The sequence below is a fragment of the Dreissena polymorpha genome, chromosome 6, assembly GCF_020536995.1.
Source record: "Dreissena polymorpha isolate Duluth1 chromosome 6, UMN_Dpol_1.0, whole genome shotgun sequence".
Taxonomy (NCBI): domain Eukaryota; kingdom Metazoa; phylum Mollusca; class Bivalvia; order Myida; family Dreissenidae; genus Dreissena; species Dreissena polymorpha.
The window spans coordinates 41,048,872-41,071,138 of record NC_068360.1 but is presented as its reverse complement, the minus strand read 5'-3'; the positions used below and the strand labels follow the sequence as shown (position 1 = coordinate 41,071,138).

At 34.1% G+C, this 22,267-nt stretch overlaps 1 long non-coding RNA gene across 1 annotated transcript; it reads left to right on the top strand.

The window, feature by feature from the left end:
* The first annotated feature begins 14,778 nt into the window (after window positions 1-14,778).
* LOC127834993 (uncharacterized) lies at window positions 14,779-16,284 on the top strand. Its single transcript, XR_008028298.1, has 2 exons — window positions 14,779-14,935; window positions 15,348-16,284. It is a non-coding gene; the product is annotated as an uncharacterized LOC127834993 (long non-coding RNA).
* Window positions 16,285-22,267: the final 5,983 nt, after the last annotated feature.

Here is a 22,267-nt window from a genome sequence, read left to right as displayed (position 1 = left end):
TGGTATTGTTATCCTCAAAATGAGATTCACTTCATCACAATATAATTTTGAAGCAGGATACGAAGCGTTCGTATGGTCAAGTTGATAAATAAAAAAAATAACTTGAAGGCCATCGGTCGCAAACATTAAACCCGAAAATTCACTATTCGGATCAAGTTGTGTTAAGTTTTGGGAACACTAATAGGCATAAACAAACATTTATTAGAAAAAATCTTCTGAGCAAGTTAATCATGATTGGTAAAAATATGAATGCAAGAATGTTCACAAGCTTACACTATAGCCACATAAGGATAACTACCTAGCATTCTGGTTGCCATATGTTGTGTTCAATAAAAACCAGTTCGGGGAAAATTTAGACCGCAATCGAGGGTCATGATTTAAACAAATATTGGTAGATGACAATCAACCTATGCTACAAACAAACACTTCCACAGTACAAGTAAAGGAAATGTATGGAAAATAAGTTATCCCAGAGTGAGGACAATTTTGACCACAGGAAATGATTCGAACAAATCTTTGGTTAAGGACCACTGTATGATACGATTTCAGGGGAAATATATTTGTAGTGTTCACTATATAAATAGAGGTATACACTGTGATGTTATATGCCAAATATGACACCTCTCGGTTTTGTGGTTTAAGAGAGGAATATGTTTAATATAATTTGGCTATGTAAATCTACATAAATCATGTGCCCCTGAGGCGTAACCATTATTGATCACAACAGTATAATTTTAAAATACTCATCAGAGGACCAATCGACGCTTTCCACACAAAACCCAACTGACCCTTATGATTCAATAAACAAATACTTTTAAAGTTTTCACTTTGAAGATCTGTTTTAGACCAGTTGCCCTTTATATACAACAGACAGAAACGATTTGAATACTTTTTAAAGAGAGTCATTTAATGATCATTCTTGTGTTTAAATAAGTATCGTGAACATTTGTCACAGGGTTTGGTAGGAGAATTCGTAATAAGAGATATTTGCTTAAGTGGTCATATAAATATCTATAGTGTAAATAAAGAATTAAAATTATGTTTTTGGAACCGTTTGAGCGTTGCTCAAGACAAACACAATCTTTAATACAAGAAGATCAACCATAGTCATTGCTGAAATGTTTAATAGCCACAAAAATATATATGTACGAGAGTTGCCAAATTTCGTGATGAACAAAACAAAAACATGAATAATTTATAATCTAAATACATGCGCGTTAAAGTGTTGTCCCAGATTAGCCTGAGCAGTCCGCACAAGCTATCACGGATCACATTTTCTGCCTGGATTTTTTGCAAAGAAGAGACTTTCTGTAAACGAAAAATACCATAAAAGCGGAAAGTGTCGTCCCTGATTAGACTGTGCATACTGCACAGGCTAATCTGGGACGACACTTTACGCGCATGTATTTAATCCCCTTCGCACAGAGCACGACTCCTATGTAAGACTATATTGGTAAAACCCTCAACGCAGTCAGCAACAGTTTCAGAAAAATGTGCGTCATTTAGTCGGGATGGATCTGCTCATCGTAAATCCTTGACCCCAGATCATTCTATGCGCATAAAGACCTTGACTATTGACCTGTTAACAACTAAGAACAACAGGTCAAACATGGGTCAAAAGCGGTTCACTCACTGACTCCATTAAACGCCATGCTTTAAAAAGTCTTGAGGTGACCATTGGTGTAGTATATTTTTGAGAGTTATTCCCCTTTAATATTGGCACACCATTGATAATATTTTAGTTTTCTGCAATTTTCTTCAATTTGACAGAACTTATAGTTTGCAGTATTAACATTTAAGTATGAACTAAATGTTGTAAATTAAACATAGATACATGTCCACACTCATTTAAGCAATGTATACATTAACGTTTTAACTATTTTTGTGTGTTTTATCAAACATTTTTACAGATCACAAAAATAGTTTCAACTGAGTTGCTCATTTTCTCATTGTATCAAAAGTTCAGTAAAATATTTACTTTAAGCATGTGTTTTCATTTATTCAGGCACACATTTGGGGAGTTGGGGATAAGGAGTTTTTTTTTATAAGGTAAGCGCTAGGGGCATTTATATGATTGAAAGCATCAATAAGGGGATTAGAATGTGAATATGTGTCTATGCCTTAAACCGTTTCCTGCGTTCGTTTTAGCATTTTGCACACAGCACCAAACATTTATAATAATATTGCAGATTCGCTATATGAAATTAGTGTTTTACATGCGAATGCCTTTTTCCAGTCAGTCAAACTTACTTTATACAAATTTTGAAAAGGTATATTTTAATAAATGAAGACATTTTTTTCCGGAATTGTGTGCATTTGATTTCAACCAAGTATATTCACTTGAATTGTTTAAAGCAACTATTAAAAGCAATTTTATACTGAACAAAACCACGTGCAAGTCTTCTATCTGTGTTATCAAAGGTGGCTATAAGTTAACCCTGCAACCCTCTGTCTGTTTCAATGTGCAAGTGTTCTTAGTGTCCATTTCAATCTGGATCATGTACTAACTCAAAGAGCACCTAAGCAGTATGTTGATGAAACTTGGTATGAGGATAGACTGCATTATGTGGGAGTATGTACATTATTTAAGTTGTTTTATCTGACCAAAATTGTGGTTACTATTGTTACAGAAATAATGGATACTACAATCTGCATCATGCCATACTAAAACGTACTTGAGCAAGGTTATAAATGAAACTTAAATAACTAGATTAAAAAGACTGCTGTTTACAATTATGTTGGTGTTGATGCTCAGAGATTACTATGTTAATAATAGTGTTCATAAGAAATTGTTGATGTTCCTGCAAAATCCCCTTTCCACAGATAAAGTTCAATGCATGTTAAAGTAGCCTTATTTCTTATAAAAGGAAAGTAAATTATTATTTTTTCTCTGCAAATTAGTTTGATTTTTAGGGAAAACAATAACTATGTTAAGTTTTAAAAACACCTGTTGGGAATAGAATATTACACATAACTGTACATTTGGTAAGAACAAAAATTGCTTACTCAATTTACTTCATATGCATCGAAAACTATTGCTGTATAGAAAATATTCGCTTTGCAGCCCAACTGTTTTATTTGACTGATTTGAAATAATAGTTTGTTAGGTTTTGTGTGGTTTTGATGTCAATTATAAATGATTTGTGCTAAGTTTTTTTTTCTAACATTTGTTGACTGGGATTTTAACATGCAGTGGAGTTTAAACAAAGTGACATAATACTAAATTTAGTGTGCATTCCTTTACCACGTGTGGAAACTAAATTTTCTTTTAATGGTTATATGATTTACTATAAATCCAAGATTTAAATGTATTTGTCATCTCTTTGGCATAACGTTAGGTTGTAAATTGATGATGTTGTTTTCTTGTTGTTTTTTTACTTTTACACGTAGAGTTATCAAATGTATTTTTGATAATCTGCAATCTTAGTTACATGGATACACAATTTAGCAGGTATATTTTGCACATTTTACACACTTAAACTGAGCAATGTCACTTTGATTTATGTGACATTATGTAATTTATTCCAACATTTTGGCGTTTTTAAAGAGTTGCATTGACTTCAGAGGATTTCTGGTAGATGTTTTTGTTCTGTTTCATAAAGGTACTAAGGTGATACTAAAATAATTGATTGCAAAGTATAATATGTAACTGGCTGATGAAACAAACCAATTGAACCTTCAATCCGAAATAATGCGTACTTTGATGGTTGTAAATTCATATAAGAAATATTTTTATTTAAAAAAGAGTATTAACTAATTATTTTATGACAATCAATTTACACATGTTATTTACTTTGTCAAGCTTGTGTATAGCCTATATAAATGTTAATTATACAATTATTTTTTTACAAATATTTTATTTAAAAAAGAGTATTAACTAATTATTTTATGACAATCAATTTACACACGTTATTTACTTTGTCAAGCTTGTGTATAGCCTATATAAATGTTTAATATATACGTAATATAATCTGATAAAACAAATATGCACATTTAATGTGGCATATATAATTTTAATATATACTTATTAAATATTGTTGTTTTATGCATGGCATTTTACCTTTATTGCATATTTGTTGTCCCGTAATAAGGATGCAAATTTGAAAAAAAAATACTGAAGTAATTTCAAAGAAAATATCAAATCGAATAAAAAAACACAGATAATGTTCTGATTTGTACATGATAAAAATACATATTAAACACTAGAAAAACGGCGCGGCAGTGGCCGACGCGTATCCCCATCCCCAAAGGCAATTTTGGGTTGGGCAAGGCCTATATTAGTGGAGCCTCGGGGTGGGTAATGTGGACATGAGTGGTCGAGATAGACTGTGTTGGTGAATAAATATAGAAGTTATGTTTAAACAAAATTTAGGGTGGGTGTGGTCTATGTAGGCGAGGCGCCACAGGATTGGATGCATAGTTGAGATTGACCATATTGTCATAAGAGAAGTTCAGTATCATTTAGAAGTGAATCGGTGTAGAAATGAAGAAGTTAGTGTAAAATAACCTAAACAAATGAGTGAAAATCTCTGACCCGACCACATCCCAACCCCCATAACTTTTGACCCAGGGGTCAGATCAAAATTCCAAATAGTACACTGTCGCACATATGCTCATAGCTACCATGTGTTAGCACTAGAACCTTGAAACTTACACACATGGTAGCTATGAGCAAATGTGCGACGGTGCACTATTCGGAATTTTGATCTGAACCCTGGGTCAAAAGTCAATATCATGTGCGTCGCATGTTGTTAGTAAAATGAGTTTTTTACCCATTTTACCCATTTATTTACCCATAACTTTTGACCCAGGGGTCAGATCAAAATAGCTCACCGTCGCACATATGCACATGCATTAGGCCCGGTTTTCCCAGTGTAAGGCTCCTATAACAGTTTATTATGAACATTGTTTATGGATCTCTTGAATACAATTAACAATATTTTTTTTTCCAATGTTCAAAATTATATGTGTGACACCTTCTTTTACATATGTTTAGGCATTTGTTTTGTTTTTACTAGTTATTTCAATGTACTGTGGCTATACTTAAAGTATGAACATAAATGTGCTATGTATTTCTATTATCTATTATTGTTTTCTTATCATAAATAATTGTTATGTTAGCCTGTGATTGTTTGGTGTATTTGCTTTATGATAAAATATACTTTTTTATTTGTATACCTTAAAGTTTTTTATGCGTAAACCCAAAAGGAGGGGATTTTTAATTCAAACTGTGATCTTTCAGACCTAGGTTATTGTAACGTTTTAAGAAAGCTATTAATACTTTGCAAGTTATTGATTTTTTGTAACTGAAAATACGCTTTAACTGTAACATTTTCCAATAGAAAAAAAGCCTAAACTCTTTTTTACTTTGTCCAGAGTTTTTTTCACTCTCTTACACTGCGGTTCAGTGCATTCATCTCTGTCGTGGGCTCACGGACTACTTTCCAACGCACGTGACATTTAGTCACATGATCATAGTTGCGTTTTCAAAATGGCCGCGCCCATCGGCTATGCTTTAACTGCTAGTATTTGAAGTTTACAACTGGGCGCGTGCTATTAAATTTAATTTCATGCACATATTTAATTACATGAACATATTGCAATATTAATACTGAAACAAAGCTGTATATCTTTATTAGAAAATAATATAAAATTATCAAGAAGCAGCAATAATTAGTTGCTGTTTGACAAGATGTTGAGTGAATCAGAAATGTTGAATATAAATATTGACCGAAGTCAGCAGTCTGTTTATGTTTTTGCCAATGCAATGCCAGTTTGGTACACATAGACCCTGAAGATGTTAACTCAATTAAACAAATTATATGGTAAAATACTATTCTTAAAATAAATTCCAGGCCAACACCAGTACAGTTGTTTTGTTATTGTTGTTTTAACAAAAAACATTTTTATTGTTGCATGCTTTTCCTAAAAGGGGACAAATGGAAGCATCTATCATACACGTACAAGTTCACTTCAACTAAGTTGCGTTGGTATCCGTTCGACGTTCGACATTATCACAACATTCAAATTCCCGAATGTTGAGCTGGCTCGGCATTCCAGCTCAACATTCAGTTCAACATTCGGAGATAATGTTGTACAATTAATTTTGAATGTCGAGCTGGCTCGGCATTCCACCTAGACATTCAGTTCGACATTCGGATATAGTGTTGTATGCTTATTGTCGAATGTTGAACTGGCTCGGCATTCCAGCTCGACATTCAGTTCGACATTCGGAAATAATGTTGTACAATTACCTTTGAATGTCGAGCTGGTTCGGCATTCCAGCTCGGCATTCAGTTCGACATTCGGAAATGGTGTTGTATGCTTATTTTCGAATGTTGAGCTGGCTCGGCATTCCAGCTCGACATTCAGTTCGACATTCGGAGATAATGTTTTACAATTATTTTTGAGTGTCGAGCTGGCTCGGCGTTCCAGCTCGACATTCAGTTCGACATTCGTATATAGTGATGTATGCATCTTTTCGAATGTTGAGCTGGCTCGGCATTCCAGCTCGACATTCAGTTCGACTTTCGGATAAAGTGTTGTATACTTATTTTCGAATGTTGAGCTGGCTCGGCATTCCAGCTCGACATTCAGTTCGACATTCTGAGATAATGTTGTACAATTATTTTTGAATGTCGAGCTGGCTCGGCATACTAGCTCGACATTCAGTTCGACATTCAGATAGAGTGTTGTATGCATCTTTTCGAATGTTGAGCTGGCTCGGCATTCCAGCTCGACATTCAGTTCGACATTCAGATATAGTGTTGTATGCATATTTTGGATTGTTTAGCTGGCTCGGCATTCCAGCTCGGCATTCAGTTCGACATTCGGTAATTTGAATGTTGTGCTAATGTCGAACATCGAACGGCGAGCCAACTTCACGCACCTCTTCTACTTCTACTACTTCGTACTTCCTACAGTCAATTGCTGACTATAACAGGAAGGCCTGTTATAGGCAGATATGGACACTGTCGAGCCCGTTTCCTGGGAAGAACCAGTACTTGGTTTCTATGGAGAAGATAATGAGAACGTTCCCCGAGTAGGAAGCGAACCCACGAACTCCCGACCGCTAGGCGGACACCTCCTCCTCTAAACCACCGCACTTTCATTTAGCAATATTTATAATAATAATAAATTATATAAGAGAAATATGCCAATCTGTCAACAAATTACATAATCAAAACTGCTCAGAACCAAGCTGCTATAACATAAATTCAACTCTTTACATGATCTTGTAAATAAATAATAAATCTCCATACGTGTAATACTCATGCATTTATCCATGCTCTTTAAGCCCAAGGGCACCCCTGTGCCTAAATCTTTAATTTATTACATTTTCTTACCACTTTGTGTTGCTGTAGTTCTTCAATATCATGAAATACATTAAAATAAAAAGATTCAACAGCTGTTTAAAAGCAGATTAGTTTAAATATATTTTTGCAGTTTCTTAAATACAGTAACATTTGATTAAGTGCCTAAAATTAAACAATTCCAATGGGGGTAACCTAGTAACCGGTGAATCACACATATTTGCACCTGTGCCCTAGCAAATTTCTGTAGAAAGACCTGAATTGCTGATACAGTAGCGCATGCCCTTGTTTTGTTCAATGACAATACCATTTATTCAGGATATTCAAAAGGAAAAGCAATGCATCAAAGTACACACATTTAAACATGATTACATATGACAGGATTTTTTTTAGATATTCTTCGCAAGTGCAGAAGATGAGTTTAACAATAGAAAACAATAAGAGAAAAAAGGACAGTGGGGTGTAAATTCTAATGTCCTTACTTTTTTCTTTCATACACTTGCATACTATTGCATAATTTATATCTCATTAAAATAAAAGGGAATAATTTATTTTTAATCTGTCATGCTCAGCTTTATTAATGTTTCAACATACAGTACCATAACAATAACTTATTTTTGAGACTCTTTTCAATCCAAACAACACTAAATATACATGAACATGCACGTACTTCAGTGAACAAATATTCTAGCATTACATTTTGATCTTAACATTTTATCTATAGGAATGCCATTCATGAATTCTATATGAATGGGTACACATTGCACTGATAAATGTAAAAATTGATTGCAGAAAAAAGTTTATGCATTAAATAATGACTGTGACAAATTACTAATTTAGATAACAAATGTTGTGAAGACTAATAATGCATGTTGGTATTTTTTTGTTTAAAAAAACATTTATTTATATTGTGAATAATTTGTATAAAGGGCCTATTGTACCACAAGCTGTTTAAGAATATAAACTTGGTTGGCAATATTAAACTTTAAACAATGTCATAATACATGTATATTACATTAAGAATGTGTCTAAATTTAATCTTTGTTATTTATAAAAAATTTAAGATAACACATGTTCCCCAGTAAACCTATTCAAAGGAAAGTGTAAGAAAATTAGACTGTTTCATGTAAAATTATTACTGGTAAGAGATCATGATGAAAATTAACACCAGGTATTGAATAAAAATCTATGTTTTTCTTAAGACTTAAGATGCACATTTATTTGCCTTGTAGGTTTTTGCAGCATTTTCTGCTGATTGTATAGCCGTTATTCGGTCATATTCTAAAAGGAAAATCATATCTTTTTCCACAGTTCCAGTAAAAAAAAACAACAAATGATATCATAGTTTTATTTTTATAAATTTAGATACTTATACACGGTAGTATTTTCTCAATTTTGGTTGAATTAAAGCTTGAATATCCAATTTCATGAGTAACAACAGCAGTATATTTAAATTTGTTATGGTTTATTTTGTGGATATTTTCACAAACTGATTTTTTGTAATGGTGTATACACTGGAAATGGGAAATTGATACTGATATTGACATTATCAAATAAAATATTCAGGATCATTGCTTTATTGATGTATTTACAATGAAATCATTGATTTCAGGCATATTTGATATTTATGAACAAGTCAATGCAATTTAAAACAATTGCAATAATTGAAATGAAAGTACAATTTAATATTATCAATAAATGTTTTGTTGCCATTACATCATCTTCTGGAGCCCCTGCTGGGATTTGAACCCAGACCTCTTCCCAATTGGGTTGACTGGAAAGTATTCTCTCTTGAAATACAAGAGCAGAAATGAAGAATTCAGCAATGTTAAGCATTTCATTTATCATATTATACTATATATTTAAGTAGCAAGAAGACCTAGAACTGCAGTTTAAAGATTTATAGTTTTTAAGCATTGTGAACAGAAACAAACATTTACTATTCTACATGTAGGTTAGTCAACATAGGCGGATCCAAGGTGGGACGGACGTGGTGTACGCCCCCCCCCCCCCCTAAATCGCCAAAGTAAAGTCAATTCATTTGACACACTTAACTAGATCTAAATCACCTATTTAAACTCATTTTCTTCTTTTTTTTGTACACAACATTTCCCACCAATCACAGACAATCGCTAAATATTTTAACATTAGACTCTCTGTCGCCCGGTTTTTCAAGTCGAACTTTGCGATTCTGAGAGTGACATGCTCGGGAAGTGATTGTCAAATCTTTTAAATCACTAAAGCTGTGGAGCTTTCAGGGTGTTTCGCCCCCGGGACCCTCTAGCAGGGCTTTGTCTTGCAACCATCAGCAAATTTTTAATATCCCGACCCCACCAGAAATCCTGGTCCGCCCCTGGCCAATGTGTTCAGAACTTGATATAAATGACCAAAAGTTTGATCATACAATGGTGGCAGTTCCAAATTAGCAGGTTAGCGGTAACCATTGATAGTGATCAAGTAAATTACTACATGTTTTATTGTACACATGTATCTAACAGCTTGATCATAGGCACTGGCCCTGATAGCGAGGGGTTGAGATTCGAGTTCCGGAGGTACCATTGACCCATCCTGCAACATTCATTTGGTGCCAATATGGGACCATGGCACAAGCAATTTTCAATAAAATCTGTTCGTGGTTTCAATGGATCAGATTTACAATGGTCCCTGTGACTTGAATTCTCAACAACTTCCAGCTTGGCAGAGGAGAATGTCAGTGGACGTCAGTGTCAGTAATTGTCACTAAAAAGGAGATGTTTTGTTGCTTCCTGATTTGATCAATCAGAAGAGCAAGAGGTCCCAGGTTTCAATTCCGGACTGGCTGCACAATTATCTCATCTTGTGTCAGCTAAACATGAAATACTTAAGTATATTTACAATGCGCAATATTAATTGTGTTAAGATTTAACTGAAAAGCATTAAATATGCTTCTCAAGCTTTTGCTTGTTCTTGTTGTCCTGCTTATTTTATTTTATATTTTATACTTTTTATACTTTTTCAGTGAACCACTTGTTTGTTCTGCTTGGTTACTCTTTTCATGTTGTTTATTGTATGTTAGCTTTTTCTTTGGTGCTGCCTGCCTATATATTTTTCAGTTGAGTAGTAGCGGGCACTATGACACTTACGCTTGCTCTAGTACCAGCAAGTACATGTACGAGAGAAGCATATTTGTCATATATTGGACGTGTTCACCTTGTTTGGACATATTTAAAAGATTATGCTTTTCCAACATGCAGACTTACGATATATTCCCATAGGCAGCTATTTCACTGGATTGCACGTTTAACATAAATACACACGATATGGAACTGTAACTGTGTTTGAAGATAAGCTTTTCACCACCAGGTCGGCCTACGTTTACCTTTTAGCGGAATGATGCTATGTGCGTGAATAGGCATGCAATTAGTTCTGATAATTGTTATTAAATATCTCGATAAATTAACAATATATGCTGTTTTTAAAGGTTATTACTTTGAAATATTATGCCCGTGGCCCTAGATATTGCCATGAAAGAGCGTACAATTACTTTGATGTATTTTGCCAAGATTCCTGGCGTTGAGCCCGTTCCAGAGATGTATGTTGAGGCACGAACGACAACTCTGCTAGGAGAATGGAGTTTTTTCTTATTTAGTTGTTATTGTTTACATAATACGATATATACTTGCATGTTATTAGCATTTAGAGCTCTAACACCTACAGTATAGTGCATGCGTTCATCTGAGACCCTAAGAAAGTAAAGAATAATATTGGAAGGTGAAGTTCAGAATACTAAAGTGCTTGATGAAACATAAAGTTAACATTTCTAGGCACATGTGTTTAGTTTTCAAACTTGGCTGGGATATCATTAGAACAAATGTTCTGACCTTGTATCAGGAAAATATGAAATGTGACTTCTATGGTGTTATCAAGCCTTTATTTTATATTAATTTGGTATAGTTACCTAGGTTTTTTCCTTACATGACCCAGTGTTACACTCGGCCGAGATATTATATGGACAAATGTTCACACCAAGTTACATGCAGATTGGACCAGAGACGTAGATAACATCTAGATAACATCTACGTCTCTGATTGGACAAAACAAAGGACTTTTGGACTATTAACAAACTTTCACAGTATTCATATAAGGGAAACTGCGCCGCTGTCTGGCGGCCATGTTTTACGACAAACCCTAAACATTTTTTTAACTATGCCTAGTTATTGTTAGAACCAATGTCTGACAAAGTTTCATGAATATTGGACAAAAAATGTGATTTCTATATTGTTAACAATGTTTCACTTTAAGGAAAACTGCCCCGCTTCCTGGCGGGCATGATTTTGACACCATGAGATATAATTGTCTGAACAAGTATTAAGAATTTAAATTCTACCATAAATGTGACGTCTAGAGCGTAAATAATCGTTTTCTTTAATTTGACAAAGTGGCCTAGTGTTTTAACCTCGCGTGACCCAGTTTAGGACTATGCAAGGATATCATTACGGCAAATGTCTTAACCAAGGTTTATGAAGATTGGACAATTAATATGGTCTTGAGAGTGTTTACAATGTAAATGTTGACGACGAAAAACCGGCAAAAACGATCACAAAAGCTCCTCATGATCACGTTCTCATCAAGTTACCTAATAACAATAACACTTTTAGATAATCTAAGTCTTTCTTAAATAAATCGGCTGACCCGGATCTACCTCTTCTCGCCTAAGGTCTATGTTTGAATATAAACAAATTGAACTTAAGCTGTTCCAATAAGAGCAAAGCCTTGAAATCGCTTGTGATACGTATTTAATGGCAAGGACCCGATAGCCAATTACCAAGTAGTAAGACACAACATAAAACTTCTAGACATAGACAAACCCACGCACCAGGCACACGCACATCTGCAACCTCCGCACAGATCTTTAACTGAAACCAGCATAGCTGGATCAAATTGTCAGAGCAAGAAACGAAAACTCTGCGTGGAGATTGGGAGATTGGTACTACTGGAGTCGCAGTATTGGAAAGGTCTAATATGAGCATGGTTTAACAGAACAGAATACATGCGGAAAAAAACTACAAAAGACGACATTTTTTCCCGTTAGTTAGTTAAATGTGCGTCTTACTTCTTCATCCTACTAACGGTCTTTCCTTATGACTAAACATAGAAATCCTGTTGCATACAAATACTGAGAATAAAATTGAAATAATTTAAACAAGCCGTCCGTCTATTGGGCGTCTTATCACACAATACGCATCTTATATATCACTAAACAGACACATGTCTACCCAATTTCACCAACTACCTTGTACCTACCACGCCTGATCCGGAACACCATAGCCTCCACCTACCCCAACGCCATCAATGCCAGAAATAATCCTTCCACCTTCCACAAGTAAAATGCATCCTGAACGTCATTCACATAAATGGGTGTGGCCTCGAGTACGGTGCTTGGTAAAGCGTAATCGCTTCCACTCTTGAAATAGGCCTGGTGCGTGGAAACAAATATAGCACCACAAACATAGTTTGAAAAGATACTGAAGTCGCAATGTTTTGTGGATATTTTGGTTGGATATTCTGGGAATGATCACAAGTTCAGCGTGTCGTTTAGCTTACCTTAGATCAACGTACTCGTCGTGAGCTGTGGTACTCGACGTTTGTGAGTTGTGCGTCTTATGCAGTCAGTATTTGTCTTGTTTAGAGTGTCCTCCCAACTGTTCGTGACCTTTGAACTGTATACTTGACCTTTTGAATGAGAGGCTGTTTTTCTAGCAGACGGATGCAATAATCGTTAGCAATTTACCACTTAGAGACGTTTGTTGACGCGTTTGTAGTCCATGAGAAAGTTCTTTCTAGATTACAGTTTTAAAGGCTTCATTTCCAACCCTTAGATACTAATGAGCAGCAAACAGCATAAAACCTTTTCTAGTTTTATGCTGTTAACACACGGACGATTTAACTTCGCCTCTGAGTGGGAAAAGGCTAAACATTAGGTTCCATTTTCTCATGTATGCCGATATAGCGCGATTGTAAGGTTTGAATTTAGAATGGTTTGCACAGCATTTGACCATTTGTGAACCATCCATCAGTGTTAGCGCCATCATTGGGCTAGCGATGTTCGAACCAATTAGTGTTAGCGCCATCATTGGGCTAGCGATGTTCGAACCAATCAATGTAAGCGCCATCATTTGGCTAGCGATGTTCGAACCAATCAATGGTAGCGCCAGCATTGGGCTAGCGATGTTCGAACCAATCAATGTTAGCGCCATCATTGGGCTAGCGATGTTCGAACCAATCAATGTTAGCGCCATCATTGGGCTAGCGATGTTCGAACCAATCAATTTTAGCGCCATCATTGGGCTAGCGATGTTCGAACCAATCAATGTTAGCGCCATCATTGAGCTAGCGATATTCGATCCAATCAATGTTAGCGCCATTATTGGGCTAGCGATGTTCGAACCAATCAATGTTAGCGCCATCATTGGGCTAGCGATGTTCGAACATGGCACATGTGTTCGTCGAAGCTGGGTGATGGTATAATATTTTATCCAATATATGTTATATTAATTAAGATATAAATTAGCTGTCTTACAGTCAAATTAACAACTACGAGAACAAGTTTGTAATAGTAATTAATCATCAATGGACGTACGCATTGAAAAAAGAAGATACGAACACAAACCTAACTCTCGCAAAAGCTAGGAATTTTACTTTACGTGTAACTGTAATGTTATCCGGACCTTGGTTCCTATAGGCGATGGTTCTTGCGCTCATTTTGACACAGGGGCACACATTGGTCCCTACTTTAATTTAACAACATGGACGATATTTATGGTTCATACACAATTTTGTAATATACATGTACGTCCGGACTTTTTTAGTTTAGCAACATCACCATTACGTAGGCTGATTATTATTCCTGCTTTCTTCTGTTGGACGTGTACAACATAATTACTCACACCAGTTCCGATGAATTGGCCAAGACATTTCCATAAATTCACAAAATGACAAACAATTTCGGCGAGCAATAAAAGGTAGGAATCCCGACAACAAATCTCAACAACTTCCCACGGAAGTATCTCAATGGTTTAACCAAGCAAGTCACTTAACTACTAATAATTTTCACAAGCTTAAAATAAATTATGAATAAACATGATACGAAAATATCTTAAGATGAGCAGTCTTTCCAAATACGGGATTGGACACGCTAATTTAGAATAAAACTGGTTATTTGGTTTCCCTTGTTTTGTTACGCGAGATCGTGTGAATCGACACTTCAAAGCCTATTTAAATACAACTTACGCAATTACTTTTCACAGGAAACTGCGACACTTCATAAATGATGGTAATAGCTACTTAAGTGGTCTAGTTTTCTCGGAGGAAAACCTCCTTATCGAGAAAATTAAGGCCTATTTAGATACAAAATTAGCCTATGATGCTGACAGATGGAAATAACCAAACGGATTTTCTAGACTAATTTTAGGGGGTTTCCCTAAACCTGGGGTTTCCACATTAGAATGGTATATAGGTCGCACAGTTGGATGTGAAAATAAAACACAAACAACTGCTCAGAAGTCAACGTTATATAGAAACAAAGATCGGAAAACAGCACCAACGAAGCAATATCGTTGTACGAGAGAAAATTTTCAAAACAGGTTTGTTATGTTTTTAAATAAAATTTGTAATAAATGTAACACTCAGATAATAATGAGAAAATATGTAAACGTCAATATATCTCAACTGAATTAAGTGATTGACACGCTATAATTTATTAAATTGGCAAAATATTAGGTATACAAAATATTTTGGACGATATGATGTCATCAAATATCAACAATATACCGGTAGTATAGAATATATAGAATATATAGGCTATGTTTATACATGTACACATTTGTTGTTTTATTAATTATTTAATATCTAGCATACAATATCTTGATAGCGTTGTATCAAGGCATTTAAATTCAAAGAAAAGGACTATTCAGAATAATGTTTTCAGAAATACACTATTATAAAGCAAAATGTTTTATATTATTTATTTATCTTTAACCTTTTTCCTTTTAACAGAAAAAATCATCACCACCATTATGGCATATATCCGATTTGTCCTGGTCTTCGTCGCCATGGTAACCATGTTGGTGTGCGTGGAGGGCCGTCTGTGTAAGCTGGACGCCGATGCCGCGACTTGCACGGATGTTGTGCCACGTTGGGGCCCGTTAAAGGGCGTATCCCTGTGCTCGAGCGCTGGAAAAACATGTCAACTGAAAATTCGACGGAGGTCAATTGAATGCAGGTGTGAAGCCGCCCGAATTCAGCTACATTAACGTTCAGCTTATGTTACTGGACATTTTGAGTTGATCAACAATTTAAAGGTCAATTAATGGCATTCAGGTTAGATCAGAAATATTTCTAATTAAGTTTAATTAATTATGATCGAGCCTTGCGTTCTTTGATGCTACCTGCTGCAATTATACAATATATACATGGATAAGATAAATCAACCAGTTTGAAACTCGACTTTCAATAAATATGTATACATTAAATTTAGTAAAGGTTCCCTTTTCCCAATTGAGATAACGAATTGCTGATTTCACTCAATTATAGTTTTGAGCAGGTACGATTCTAGCAGATATATTAGTATATCATTGTTCATTACAGTCATTTATTATTGTTTGCATGATATTTGTTGTTCGTATTTTTTTTTACATCTATATTGTAGATTTAATGATGGATAATATTTTGTCTCAACTATTCATATACGTGTATATTTTATTTTACTATGTTGATTTTTATTGCATTGTGCTTTTTTCACTGATATTGTGTTTTATTGTTTTAATTGTAGATAATCAACTTTTACTTCTTGTTTTGAACATTATGTATCCGTATACTGTAATACTAATGAAGTGTTATCAATTTAAATTTGAAATGCTTACATATCATTATAATTGATCTCAGGTATTTACATAGACAACGTATTGGTTACTGAAATAAAAAATATAATATTTATTGTTGTTATGCGTTACTTAATGCATATTTTATTTTTAATTGAGGTACACATCTTGCAGTGATGCCTTAATGTGATTTGTTATATCAATAAACTTACATGAATATCAACTGAATACCTCATATCATCATTACACCACGAAAACTGGCGCATGTCAACACAGGTGTTATATCGATTGTTTAGACAGCATTTGGGTTACTGGTAAACTTTTATGTCATTTACGTGGGTATGACCAGTTCTAGATTTGCTTCGGGACGAGGCATCTGTGGAAAGCTTACACATTTGTGGTAAAACACGGTACTGGGCGAACAATACGTGTGTTGTTAAAAAAATTCGTACACTGGCGTAATAATGCAAATACTTCAGGTCCTACACTGCTGAAAAACATTTGTTTTCATAAGCAGCCATATATTAGAGACATGTAAAATATAACATAACAAACCGTCTCTTTTTAAGAGAATAGCAACACTTACACGACATATACTGAAACGCTGTAGATCATTTAAGAAAAACACAGTCCTATTTAAGTACCACACATTTTACTGTTTTGCTTAGTGATAAATTTTCTCGAATCAAATGATATCGTTAACCCTTTCCCACTCAGAAGCAAAGTGAAAATGTGTTTGTGCGAACAGCATTAATCCAGAACAGCCTGCGAGTAACTCGCAGTCTTTTCAGATTTTATGCTCTTTGCTGCTCATCAGTATCTAAGGTTCGGAAATGAAGCATTTAAAACTTTAATTTAGGAAGAAAGGTTTGTAAATGTAACTTTCTAAGGGTTTACACATGCGTCAAAATACGTTTCTAAGTGGTAAAGGGTTAAGCTATATATCTATTAAGCACACTGTAGAGATGCGAAAGAGTGCTTTTTGTCAGAAATCACGTACAACATCGTGCTTGAAATTATAAGTAGTTCTTTTGTATATCAATCTTTCGGTTATATCTTAAATAAAGTGAACTATTGGTATTCATACATGCCAATACCAAGCAGGCATCCGGGATGGTTTGGTTTTTTAATAAAATCAATGTGAACCAAAACCTTTGCATGAATACTGAACTATATTTTGGTTCCCCTCTGCCTGTGCGGTAACACGGTTAATCTGGTTACCTTCCTAAAGTTTGCAGTAAAGGCTTGAAGTGTTTTTGAACCAGATTAAAGTATGTTTGTCGATTCATTTCGATATCACGGCTCACGCCGTTTACCGGCGGCGGTGCGGCGTTTAATCTGTTTGTCGGAATGTTGTGCCGCGGTCAACGCTGGCGTACCCTATCTCTCGAGACGGGCGCATCAGCAAACCACCACCAACAATAATAATTGGTGTTGTTGTTTCGCTTAGAAGAAGCAGGGCAAAATATTGTCTGCATAAATAGCAGGAAAGACGTTGTGCTGACAATTTTCACATTAAGACTAAAACGTGTGACCATTTTTTTAGCTGAAGCCGTAGTCGTACACACCTCATGCGTCAAAAAGGTTAATTGGAACTCCTTATATTTATGTAATGTATAAAAACTTAATAATTAAGACATAATAACCAATTCATCAGCTTAAAATTTTAATATTTGAAAGCGGGAACGCTGGCTGTGTTCGCTTATCAGTTACGATAAGGACATTCGTCAGCTTTTATAGCCATAGGTCCCGAAGGATTTTATAAAATATGTTCCGTTCTCCTTAGGTTGCAATTTATTTAGTATGTCAGTTAATTCTTGTTGATATTTATATAACATATGAGCAAATAATGTTATTTATTTGGTTACACAGAGATGATAATTTTAGAGTGCTGTTATGTTGTTGGCATATGAACAGAATGACATTCAGATTGCAATATTCTCCATCCGTTTACTATTTGAGGCAACTTAAAATCCATCACTAGTGCAGTTTGCACTCATTAAGTGACATATTGGTCACCTATCGACACTCATGTATTCAAATATTTTGAAATATTTTAGACATTGTTTAAATTTCAAAAACAAATTAACCTTGTGAACATGGGCAGTTTGCTGCAAACACCCGCCTCGTGTTATATTCTTTTAGGACCGGTGTTTTGTCGATTTTTCATTTAATGAGTGCTTGATCCACAATTTAAATATGTTATGCAAGTTTGTCTGTTTTGCTTATGGTTAGCAGTGTTTAATCTGTAAATACTGATGGTGTATATGTTAAGTATTTCGTTGAAACTCTATCTATATAGAAAAAAAGCAAACATTTATATTTATATTTAAAGGGCCAATTAGTGGCACTAATAATATTGTAATCATTTTTGATCGACATAATTACTGATATTTGAAACACACTGTCGTTTAAAATGCGTGTCATGATAGTATTTTTCAACCTTGTCGCATATTTGTGTAAGGTCGTTAAACTGTATTGATTTCACTTCCTGGTAGAATAAAAACAGCAATAATATAGTGTTTATTTTCATGATATTATTAAGCACTTAAATGCGTTCAATCTTGAATCAATCCTATTGAAATAAAACAATCAGAGTTTTGTATCAATATAATATTAGTGTACCATGACGTTACTGCCGATTAGTAAATACACACTATTGTGTGCTAAATTGTAAGATTCAATTTATATTTCTTATCATGTCAAAAATGTCTGCGCACACATTAAACTTGATGATGCATTGATAAACATGCATTTAATTTAATCTATGGAAGCTTTTTAATACTTTTTTATAGTTAAATGGCTGTTTAACAACAACGTATCTGGTTGCATTTAGTGTGATTCGAAACATAATTATCAATCCAATGGTAATTATAATTTTAAATTGTATATCGTTGCTATAATTAATGTCATATAATCTCTAAGATTCTCTGTGATTCTAATAGTGTTGTTTTCTACTGCTTTCGGAGTTCAAGTGTGTATTTTGCAGTAAACTTTGTTGCATCATTAATGACCATCCGGCTGTAAAAATCATATTAAATAACACAGTATATATTGTATTTTACACGACATTTAATACATTTTGACCCCCTGAACGGCTTTTCAGTTTTTGTTATTTGTTATTTGTTTCTATTTTGTGATTGTTTACTAAACTGAATTGCTGTTATATTAATGACATCAAATAAACATGGTGACATACAAATGAAGCTTCAGAAAAATAAACTTAAAGTACGCACATATATTTTTCAATCGCTCATGGTTATACAAATGCTCAAACTAGAGAACTTGCTGTGATTAATGATATTAATTTATTAACTTTAATAATAATTTACAGTCACTTTTTCCAATTTCGAAAGATACAAATTCACTTTTGTTAATTATGGTTTTCTGGACGCATTGTTATATCTACATATATGTATTTTATTTGTTTACAAAGCAAGTAATGTTTATTTAGTTGTGTTATTAATTCTGAGCTAAGTGGGAGGTTAATTAAGCAAAAGCCCCAATGTACGTGCATGCGAAATGTGAACATAAATCGTGATTAAAGCTGGAGTAAGGGATACTGCATAGGTTTGCATACATTTTATTGTATGCATCTGAAACATACATTTATTAATTGTATGCATAGTATTCCATTAGCCAGCCAAATAGGGAATTTATTTCATAACATTTGGGTGAACATGAAATGTCCCCCCCAAGCTATAGGGCATTCAAATCATTTCGTTGTTCGTTGTTTTCTGACAGTCATGGTATTTGTCGTTTTAGAATTGTATTTAATATCATAAGTGTTTAAGAAGTAGAGAATGTGTAACAGGATTTTGACTACATAATTCTTTTTTAACATTATTTAGTAGTTGAGTAAATGCTGTCGTACCATTTCAGTATTCGTTAAATAAGTAAAATAATTAATTAGGCTCATATCTTCGGTGTTGTTATATTTTCAGCCTTAAGAGGCTGGTAGCGGTATTGTTTCTTTAATTATTTTTAGAAACCTTGTTTAAGACCTTTCTTATACTTAGATTCTTATACATTCTCTGTACTTATAAAGTAAACGTGGATGTTCATCAATTGAGAGTTCTGCATGTTATACTGAATTATAGACCATTATCTGACAAGCTGCCTTTTACTTTTTTATGTTTATTGACTTTGCAATTTGTATTAATGTAACTATAAGATTGGTGGTTTCGCCAAATAAAAAAACTGGTCTCGCCAAATAAAAAACCCATGGACAGATTGATAACAAAAAACCCTTAAGTTGTTCTCTCCACATTGAGAATTCTGATTGCACGTAGTATTCATTTGCCGTTAAATTATAGACAGTTGCCTTTTTCTAAACCTACAGTCAAATTAAGTTTGCTTCGAACATTTTTCATTGGAGATACAATGCGGCAGGGTTCTAGTTTGCAGCGTAATCAAGCTCCGTGTAATCGGTATCCTACAATAAATAAGTGCAACTCAAGGAAGTGTTTATGTTGCAAGTTTTTAAATATGTCCTCTTTAATTCTTTCATCTGTTAATAACCGCAAATTTTCAGTTAACATTAAATCCGTGTCTCATGAAATTCTATGCATGTGGTTTATGTCATTACTTGAAATGTACCTTGTTGTGATGCGCAATACGTTGGGCAGACTGGTAGATCACTTAAAACACGTTTTAGGGAACATTTTTTTTTAAATTAAAAATAACAATAAATTTTACAACTTCATTTACCAGCACTTTAATAAAACGGGTCATAGCGTTACAAATTTTTGAATTCAACCAGTGGAGCAACTTAATTTTAATAAGAGTACTTCAAATCAGTGCCATTTAAAAGCAAGGTGCATGTCGGAATTTGAATGGATTAAACGTTTGCAATCAGCTGACCCACTTGAATTAAATGATAATATTCTAAATGTTGGAACTATTTCTAAAAATAAATCGATTAATTCATTTTCTCTGTTTAGTAAACGTCTAAGAAATAAACGTTCACACGGCATTAGGAAAAATGGTAACTTTAGGCGTAAATTTAAACGCCTGCTTTCTTTAAATGACTGCTATACATTATTACAAAATGGGGGTAAACATAAATTATTAAATGCACTTTGCTCTCTTTCTGTTTTTTCGTTGGCGCATATTGATAAGGAATGTAAACTTATTTTACAATCCGACTCATATGAATGTGCTTGTATTATTGAATCTTTCACTGACTACTATCTTAAACCATTTATTGAAAATGCACTTAACAAAACTAGAAATCGTATCAAAATTGAGTTTTGTAACAAAGGTCTTGATTTTATTGACCTTCCAAAAATATTCAATGATAAAAATGTACGTCGGTTGATTCCCCCTTATTTCCGCAATACTGAATCAGCACTTATTTGCTACAAATATAGTCAACCTGTAAGAAGTATCGTGTTTAATTATAATTCTATTTCCACAGATATATATGTAATAGGAAATTGTCCTACATCATGTGACTGTTCTAGTTCCAATTATATATATGTTTTTACTGGGGACCTTAATTTCATTCAAAATAAAAACCTAAGAAATTTTCTACGCAGAGGCCTTAAGTATAGATTGCCTATTCCTGTTGATTTTGATGACTGCATTAAGAAAGTCGTAACATCCTTACAGGATTATTGCACTAAATGGTGCAGGAAGGAAAATGCTGAAATTACTGCACTCATTGATTGGAAAACAAAAATATTTAGTATGGTCATGAATAAAATATATTTTTATGATACAAATCCTTTGGCCTTACCACATTCACCTAAGTTTAATAAACATAAACTCTGTAAATTACTTGAAGACTTAAAATCTAAATTTATCATAGTTCCTGCTGATAAGGCTGCTAATAATGTTATAATAATATGACGAGTGTTTTATGTTCAAATTATTTCGCAAGAACTTTCACAAGCTACATCATATTGTGATTACAATAAGCAACTTATGAAATTATTCCCGACCATATTGCCGAATGCAAAAAATTTAATGTAATAGTAAATATTACTGACAAGAAATTGCCATCACTTTACTGGATACCTAAATTACATAAAACGCGATATAAAAGTCGTTTTATCGCTAATTCAGTGTCTTTTACTACCAAGCAATTATCAG